We start from the raw sequence: 9,706 nt of genomic DNA, 5'->3' as shown, positions 1-9,706 counted from the left end.
ACAAAACCAAATGTTTGTTACTATAGCTTCTGCATCACAATTAAAACTCAAACAGTTTTTTAAAAACAGTCAACGCAATCAAAACCCACTATTTCAGAATCAATAGCTTCTTTGAAGCCACAGTAACACTTAAATATGGTTAAGACTCGAATGCAGAAATTTGGTTGGTTGGGAAGTTAATGAAACTCCCAACTTGCTCAAATAGAATTACAAAAAGGCAAAATTGTGTTTTTTTTCACAGAGAGACAGTCCACTGGAATCACCCACAGCTGTTAGAGTATTTAGAGTCCTGAGATCATAAGGAATCCAGGCATCCTTTAGACAGTCTTCTGTTGTCCTTTCTTCCCAATCAGAGATTTGTGGAATGACTCCACCACCGGCAATGGTCATCTTGATGAGCCAGTCCAACTCTTCATGGCCTCGAATAGCAAGTTGCAAGTGACAAGGAGTTATGCGCTTTACCTTCAAGTCTTTTGATGCATTCCCTGCCAGTTCAAGTACCTCTGCGGTGAGGTACTCCAGGATGGCAGCGCTGGACACAGCGGCAGTCGCGCCCACATGCCCGTGACTGGCTGGTCGTCGTAGATTTCAGGTGTTGATGAATACGGCCCACTGGGAACTGCAAGCCGGCTCGCTGTGAGCAGGAAACCTCCTTTGTCTTGGCCTTTCCGGAGTCCTTCCCAGCCTTACCGCCAGCCAGCCATTTAGAATCCCGCTGAATCTCAAGCAAGGCAGAGAAAGGGCTAGTCCAACACCTAGTGAGCTCCCCACAGCTACTCTGTTGCACCGCGATTCAAACTTGAACTAATTGTTCCTAAGGTGGAGCTAGAATTTAGTGCGAGCCCAAAACCCATTCCTGGATCTGTATTTTACTTTTGACACCCATGGAGAATCCATGAGTTGGAATCTACTACTCCACAGACATTGGTGGTGGTAATCAGGCACACAGTAGAATCTGTAAACCTAGCTGCACTGCCTTCTAGTCACTTCTGGCTCATAGTGATCCCATGACCCGAGTATAACCCCCATAGGCTTTCCTAGAACCTTTCCAATGGTCTTTGCGGAACCAAAGGGCCACATTTTCTCTCACGGTGCAGCTTCTTGTTTCCAATTATAGATCTTTCTGTTAGCAAACAAACACTCAAACACTAAGGCATATAAAATCTACAAGCTGACACAACTAACAAAGTTGATCCTCACCCACAAACAGGTATAGAGAAAAGCCACAGTGTTTACAATCTAAGGACAAACCATGTGATCACCATGTGAAGAATTTTTATACTTCACTGAATTTTTTATGTAACACAAGGTGTCAAATTAGTTGATATAAAGCATTTGTAAGGCTCTTATTCTATTTAAAGTTAAAAATTTTTTGAACGGTTTTAGATTCATGGAATTACTGTGAAGCTATTAGAGAGGTCCTAGGCCAATTTCCTAGACCAATTTACTTATTAGCAATATATTAGCATGGTAACTTTTTCATAATTAATAAATTAATACTAATGCATTATCATTACCAAAACCCATACATTTATCAGATATTTTTATTTGTTGCCGGATGTCCCTTTTCTGCCCCAGGATGATGTTCAGGATTTCATATTGCGTTGGTTGACATGTCTTCTTAGGCTTCTCTTAACTGTAGATTGTCTATCACTTGAAATGAGTCCGATGGCATTCTCATGACTCAATGGGTTTTTGGGTTATGGGAAGGAAGGTCACAAAGATAAATTTCGTCACAGCATCCCCAGGATACAATCTAAACCTGATTAATCACTGTTGATGTTGACCTCGATCATTGGACAAGATTGTGTTTGCTAGAGTTCTTCTGCTGTGCCACACCCCACTCCCACTTTTCCTAATATATTCTTTAGAAAGGACTCAGGAAATACACCCACACTTATGGCCTCCTCCTTAAGGGTAGAATATGGACCAAAAGTATTTGAAATTCTTACATGAGTGATTTTTCTGTTCTCAATCATTTATTTATATCAGAGTGGACTAATAGGTTTTTTTTTTGTATTCTGAGCTAGAACACAACATTGCTTTATCTTGTTGCTTACATCACTGAAGTATTGACCATTGGGAGTTGACTCAGTTGGCTCTAGAGTCCTATCATTGTAAGTTCAGGTAATTTATGTTTTTGTTTTGATTTTTCACTTTCCTATTTTCTGACGTTTTAAAGGTGCTCTTTGTGTAGTTTGGATAGTTTGTGCCTTTAAATTAAATTAAATTAGTCCATTTAATCTAAATTCTAATACTTATAGGCATAGAGTTGTTCACGGTCTTCCTTTATTAGCCTTTTTCATACTGATGGGATTTCAAGTCAGAAGTCATCTTTTCTGTTTCTATTTTTGGTAGCTTGGTGTTTAACTCTGGTTTTCATTGCTAACCTGACCTAGCTAGAAATATATTGATTTTCTTGGTCTTTGCAGAGAATCAGTTATTGGTTCCATTAGTGTTTCCTTATTTCCCACCCCCTATCGCTGCTATTTTAGATGATTGATTTCTGCTCAGTTTTCGTTCTTTCTTTTCTTCTGTTTGCTTTGGACATAACCTGATCTGCTTTCCTTAGATTCCCAAGGTGATGTCTGGGTTACTGGGCATCTTTCTCCCTTTCTAATGTTGACACTGAAAGCTACAGACTTCCGTGTATGCATGCTTGTTCTGCTGCATCTCACATATTTCTATCATTTATTTCATTTTTATTGAGTTCTAAATATATTTAATTTGTCCAGAAAGCCCTTCTTTGCCCTGTGTTATTGAGAAATGTGTTTTCTAATTACAAGTATTTTCGATGTCTCGTAATATTTCTATTTTGGATTTCTGATTTAATGCCATCCAGACCCAAGCATATATTTCGCTTAATTTCTAGTATTTAGCATGTGTTGACCTAAGTTTCATGGCCCCGAATGTGACCTTCTGTGGGGAGTATTCCATTTGAGTTCAAGAAGACTGTGTATTCTTGTGGTTGGTGGATGAATTGCTCCATAAAGATCAATTACATTAAGTTGATTGATAGTGCTGTTCAAGCCAGCACTATCCTGATTAATTTTATGCCTCCTTGATCTATCATTTACTGACTAGGGGTTCTGAACTCCCTATCACAGTAAATTTATATGTTTGTTTTCATTTTAACTTCTGTAAGTTTTTGCCTCATGTATTTTTATCTCGGTTGTTGATCTTTTTGTCATTCTATAGTGCCCTCTTTTTACCCCTGAGGATTTTCCTTGCGTTGAAATCTGCTGTATTTGAAATTATTCTCGCTATCCCAGGTTTCTTTTTACTGGAGGTAGCATGGCACACCTTTCTTCCTTCCTTTATTTCCTATCTATCTAAATCTTTATCAGAGGGAATTCAAATAATTCATTAAAAAATTCCATTATCTGTTCATCCTTATTGCCCTGGATTTTTGAAGCCCCGCATATTTAAAATAGATTTCTTGTAGACAGCATATAGTTAGGTTTTGTTTTTTATTCCACTTTGACAACCTCTTTCGTCTCATCATTGTATTTAGACCACTTGCATTTCATAAGTTTGGGTAACTATCCATCATGTTCGTAATTGTTCCATCTTAGTGGCCAGAGGCGTATTTTTCTGCCTCATCTTGTTTTCAGCGAACATTTTTTATGATTCTATTTGGTCTCCTCTCTTTAACACCTTTTTAAAGCATTTTTATTATACCTTTAAACATTATAATGTAGAGTTACATAGAGTGTACAATATACATTTTAACTCATCTAAACCCACATTTAAATTCATATAATGCTGATAACTCAGCAGTTCATTTCACTTATTCATGTGTTCTGAACACTCAATACTTTGTTAGTAGTAGTACTTAAAATGAATTGGCGCATTTTAGATTAGTGAATTAAACAAGATATTTGTTTGTCTTTGCTTCCTTTCTTTTCTCTCTTAGCTGGATCCTGCCAGTTACTACCAAATGATCTCTTCTTAGAGAAGGTTTTGGCATTCAGTGATCCTCAGTCTTGCCTTTCTCTTCTGTTCCTATGACATTGCAACATTACTGGTACTCCTCAAAAGCAAAACCCCAAACCAATTGCTGCCAGGTCAGTTCTGACTCCTTGTGACCCCATGTGTTGGAGAGTGGAACTGAGCTCCATAGGGTTTGTCATTTGAATCCACACAGTTTTACCTCAAACACTAGGCCTGACATTCTGCTTCTGGAAAATCAAAGTCTTGAGAACTTTATGGAGTTCCATCCACCCAGGAAATCCACGTCCCAAACATCTCTCAGTAATCTCCTTCGTGACTAAAAGATACTATAACATTGCTAATAAAAATAAAGGGTTTCAGTAGTGAGGTGCACCAGGTAGGCAGTTGGTTGATAATCAAAATGTTCATGCTTACAACCTACCCAGCAGCTCTACATAAGAAAAGATCTGCTTCCATAAAGATGGCAACTCAGAGAACCCTACGGGACAGCTGTACTCAGTCCCATGTTTCCTGAGTCAAGTTCAACTCAATGGACCCCAACAACAACAATAGCTAAGGAATGCCAATGTTACTAGTCTTTCATGGATCTGAGTATGCTTAGTGTTGTATGCATGATTAAGGAAGAAGTCATCATCAGGATCTGTGTAGCTCTTGGAATCCAATTTAACCAATGTCATGGTAATTTTCAAATGAAAATATCAAAATTATCAATGCACAGTATGTATTTAATGTCTATGTATTGTATAACTGGACATTGACACATGTGCCAGCTCTTGTTTGGACATTTTGTTCCTCACTCTGTATAATGTTAGTACATCTCATTTTAACCAATTTCCAACATAGTTTCTGGCTCATGATAAAGCAAGGAAGGATCCAGCTTAGTGAGGCAGAGTCAGTGAGTTCAAGAAAGTCTCTCGACCATAGATTAGCTACAGGAGTAGACAACCATGGGAAGTGACTTGTGATGTAACAACAAAATTGGGTCTTTTCATCTTTCTTCTCTGGGAGAGAGATCACACGATCCATCTCAACCCTCACACGGAGTAGATGAGCACATGCCTATGATTTCAGAAGTTTCCATGTCATGTGAAGCAACGGTTTTTCATAGTATTTTGCTATATAACTAAAAGCATTTGTTCACTTAAGTCTTTAGTCTTATACTCTAGATATAATACAGCATTTTCACCACTTATTAATAGTAGCATGGGTGTAATCCACTTGCTACTACCTCAAGTGAAAGTGTTTGCTCTGCTGGCCAAAAACCAATATGCAATGTAAAGGACTTATTTTTTTGTATGACCTCATTATTGTTTGCAAAATGATTTAAATTATAATATCCAAAGCCTCAGGACCTGGCAGCATAGGAATAATTCTTAAGAGGGCTCAGGACTGGGCAGCGTTTCATTCTGTTGTGCATATGGGCCGTAATCTACTCAATAGCACCTAAGAACAATATCCATTACTTCTGCTTTTCCATTACTTCTTACTTTATGCACTTGGCCTCTTCCTACGAAATGCTATTCTTGGAGTCCAAGGCTTTATGTATTAAGCATTTCTGTAATGCATACCTAAATAAAATCTAACAATTAAATTACATCATATTTTTAGACATGCCAATTTATATCATCTCAAACCAATGCTAAGTTTACTACAGCTTTGCACAATAGGTATTAGAATTGGTGTCAAGATCAAATACGAGGAATGGTCAAAAAGTATACAGTGGACAAAAATAATGTCAATGGGACTGAAGGGAAAGGGGAGAGTGGAGACCCAAAGCCCATCAATAGCCAATTAGACACTGCCTGTCAGAACGGCCACAAGGAAGAGAAGAGCCAGTCAGCACCAGTGAAACACACAACCTTCCTCTGGCTCTTTAATGCTTCCCCCCATCCCACTCCCATGACCCCAATTCTGTCTTACAAATCAGGCTAGACAGAACATGTATACTAGTACAGATAGGACCTCGCAACACAGGGAATCCAGGACAGATAAACCCCTCAGGACCAATAAGGAGAGCAGCGATACTAGGAGGGTAAAGGTGTGTGGGGGGCAAAAAGGGGGAACTGATCACAATGATTGATGTATGACCCCTATCCCAGGGGCCTGGGCAGCAGAAAAGTGGGTAAAATGAGACAGCAGTTGGTGTAAGACATGGAAAAAAAAGAATAATATTTAAATTATCAAGGGGGCATGGAGGAGGGAGAGGGAAAATGAGGAGCTGATGCTAGGTACTCAAGTAGAAGGAAAATGTTTTTAAAAAGATGATGACAGCATATGTACAGATGTGTTTGACCTTATGGATATAGGTATGGATTGTCATTAGAATTGTAAGAGCCCCCAATAAAATGATTAGGAAAAAAACCAATGTAACTTTATTGAATGAAAATATCAAAAATGTTATGCTATTATTTCTTGCCATAGCCTCCTAGGCTTACGGACCGAAGCTGTGCTTCCAGCTCTTGAACCCTTCACCAAAGAATTCTGCACATTGATTTGCATCCCATCCAAATGGCAGTTATGACATCCTTGAGGTATGCAGGTTCAGTTCTTTTTCAATGGTTTTTCAAGTTTGGAGGGAAAAAGAAGTCCGAGTTGGCTAGAGCAGGGCTGTAGGACTGGTGAGGTCAAACTTCCCAATAAAGTTCTCTTAGGATAGCCCTTGTTCCTCTAGGCAGATGTGTGAGTGCAAGGTTGTGATTGAAAACAGCCTTCACAACAACATCCCTGGTCTTTTTCTCACCAAGACAGATTTAATTATGATAAAACTTCTTCCTAATAAGTCCATGATCTCCCTATGTCCTTGGAAAAGAAAGTTGCCAAGATTACCCCGTTGTGATCCCGCAAATAATCACCTTCTGACCTGACCTGTGCCTGGAATATCCATGGCCCCATAGATCGCCTTGGAAGCCCGTGTTTGGACTGGACTTTTTTGGAGCTACCTTAATGAGACTACAACAAGTTTCTTACAAGGCGTTCTTGGGTTGGGGGATAATGGAGTGGGGGGACTAAAGGAGAGCTAATGTCAAGGAGTTCAAGGAGGAAGAGAATGTTTTGAAATGGGTGGTGGTAGCAATTGTGCAATACTGCTAGATATGATTGAACTATGAAAAGATACGATATTTGTATTAGCTCCCAATAAAATGGTTTCTTTTTTGGGGGGGGAATATGTCTGATGCCATCCACCGATCGGAGACATACTTAAATGCACTTTGTTTGAAATAAGCTCATAAATGTATGGACAAGGACCTAGTGACAGTACTTATTTAAAATTGGCCTCCTATAGTCCCCTCACAAGCACACACACATAAGTACCATGTACCCACATGCATCTTCATATCCATGTGTGCACACACATACACTGAGATATACAGTCGCCTACCTTCACTTGAAAGTTGTGTTTCCTCTTGTATTTTGGCTTGGGCTTCGTGGAGGATTCAAGGATTAAGGTAATCACTTTCAGTTCAGTAAGCAGGTATTGATGTTAAAGGAATTGATTTTTTAAAAGGTTGTTTTTTAACAGTAGTTAGCAAGTGAAAATTAGCACCCCTGTTGCAATTGCAATCGCTAATTTGCAATTTGCTAAGAATTATCACTTTTTTTGCCAGCAGGTGTTAAATTGTAACTAAAATGAAAATTCATGAGGTCCTTGAGTTACCTAGTGGCAGTGTCTTTTATTTGTATGACAGAAACCTTACCACCAGTGAATTTTTATAAAAAGGGTAAAACGTTGACAGTTTGGAGTAAATTCCAGTGTTTACAGTTTCCTACTGTCCGTTAAAGTCATTATTGCACTATCTATGCGAATGAGAAACCACGGCTGGATCTCTTTCAGTGGAGAGGTTGGATTGCATATATTTCTTCAGTTATCTTTCATCTGCCATATTTTTAAAAGGAAGGTTTCTATTTATTATTATAAGGGATCACAATAAAAGGAACCCTGGTGGCACTGTGGGTTAGGTGTTAGGCTTCTAACTGCAAAATAAGAGGTTCAAATCCACCAGCTCCTCTGCAGAAGGAAGAATAGGCTGTCTGTTCCTATAAAGTGTCACTGTCACTATGAGTCAGAATTGACTTGGTGGCCATGAGCTTGGTAATGGAATACTGAATGACAGAGGAAGCAACTGACCCAAAAGAGGCAGGGATGATTTAGTCAAATTATCAATAAAGACTATTTCTAATTCAATATTTTCATAAAATTGTTGAAACTTCTTTGTACTATCTTCCCCCTCCCCCACCTTAATATATGGCTGTCTTTCAAATATGATGGACAGAATGAATTCATTAGTAATACACAAACTTGTACAATAGATAAAATCACCCTATCAGTTTTCTTTTTAACTTGATGCACCAGGCAATGGGTTGAGCCTGGTAACTTCCCAGTGACTCAGTTGTGGGACCAGAAGCTTACAAGTACCAATTCTCCAGAAGATTTTACTTATAAAGAACCTCCATTTTTATACCTTAGAGAACATTATCAGACAGTAATTACTTTGTTCAAACATCTGTGACATTATTCTGCAAGTGAAAGATACCTGTTTCCTAAAACCTGTTTTAAAAGTTTAATAGGACAGAGTAGAATTGCTCGTTAGGGCATCTGAAACTGTAAATCTTTATGGGAACAGACAGTTTCCTCTTGCTCTGGTGGAGTGGCTGGTGGATTTGAACCATCGATTTTGTGATTAGTGGCCCAATCCTATCTACAAATCTTGGCCAGAATGCACTCCAATTGTGCTCCTAAATGTATTTTAATATGGTGAGTAGTCGTCATAATTTGAATTTTGTCTTCTATATTCATATGATTTTTTATCCATTCACTAGGTAAAAGAATCCTAGAAAGGAAATTGTAAGGCCATGGAGTGGATGGATTTTTAACAGGATAAGAAACTGTTCAATAATATTCTAATATTTCATCATTTTAAACTCCTGCCAGCCATGCTGGGTCGCATTCCACTTGACGGGAGTGTGTTTGGTTTGAACCAGCAATACCTCTAAGTGTTTTGGTTGCTCCACATCCTTGCTGTCGCTAGGTCACTGTCAGTGATGAATTTTAGGTGCTCTGATGCATGTGTTCTTATCTGTAATCAGTTGTCGGGTCCAGCATCCTTCATACAACCTCTTGCATATTGCAGACCACGTTTGCAATCTATTGTATGTTTGAGCCCATTGTTGCTGCCACTGTATCAATTCTTGCTGTTGCCAGCCCTCTTCTTCACCAAACATGCTGTCATCCTCTGGTGCTTGCTACTTCTGGACGACATGATCCAACCAAGTGAGTCAGACAGAATTCTGCTGTGATCCATATGCTTTTTCACTAGCCAATGTGTAGAAGTAGATGTCCAGGCCTTTCTTCAATTGTCTTACGCTGTAAACTCTAGGTAAATGTATCCACCATGGCTATGTGAAGTATGCGTGCCATAGCTTCCAGTATGAAATTTATCATAGTATGACAAACTGAGAGATAGGTGGGGAATAATTGGCCTTGTTGTTAGGTACCTTGCAGTTGACAGAGACTCTCACCATCCTCGCTGCTGATGAGCATTCTGGCTTTGTTCCTTCCAAGACAGATTTGTTTGTTGTTCTGCTACTGCCCTTCTTTGAGTGATGTAATGCACAACATGAAAGACATAGGTGTTCCATCTGTGTAACATCGAGGATGAATGGTAAGCCCAGTAGTAAGTTTGGGAAGTCATGGTGTCCCTCAATTCACCAAAGCAAAGGAATCGATCAGATCAGGGATTAGGAAAATTAAGTT

General features: G+C 39.0%; 1 pseudogene; it reads right to left on the bottom strand.

Moving 5' to 3' along the window:
• Positions 1–310: 310 nt before the first annotated feature.
• On the bottom strand, positions 311–4,631 carry LOC142433831 (histone H2A.Z pseudogene; annotated as a pseudogene).
• Between the last annotated feature and the right edge of the window lie 5,075 nt (positions 4,632–9,706).

The sequence above is a fragment of the Tenrec ecaudatus genome, chromosome X (genome assembly GCF_050624435.1).
Source record: "Tenrec ecaudatus isolate mTenEca1 chromosome X, mTenEca1.hap1, whole genome shotgun sequence".
NCBI lineage: Eukaryota > Metazoa > Chordata > Mammalia > Afrosoricida > Tenrecidae > Tenrec > Tenrec ecaudatus.
The sequence above is the reverse complement of the archived record's forward strand: the minus strand, read 5'-3'. Positions and strand labels throughout refer to the sequence as shown.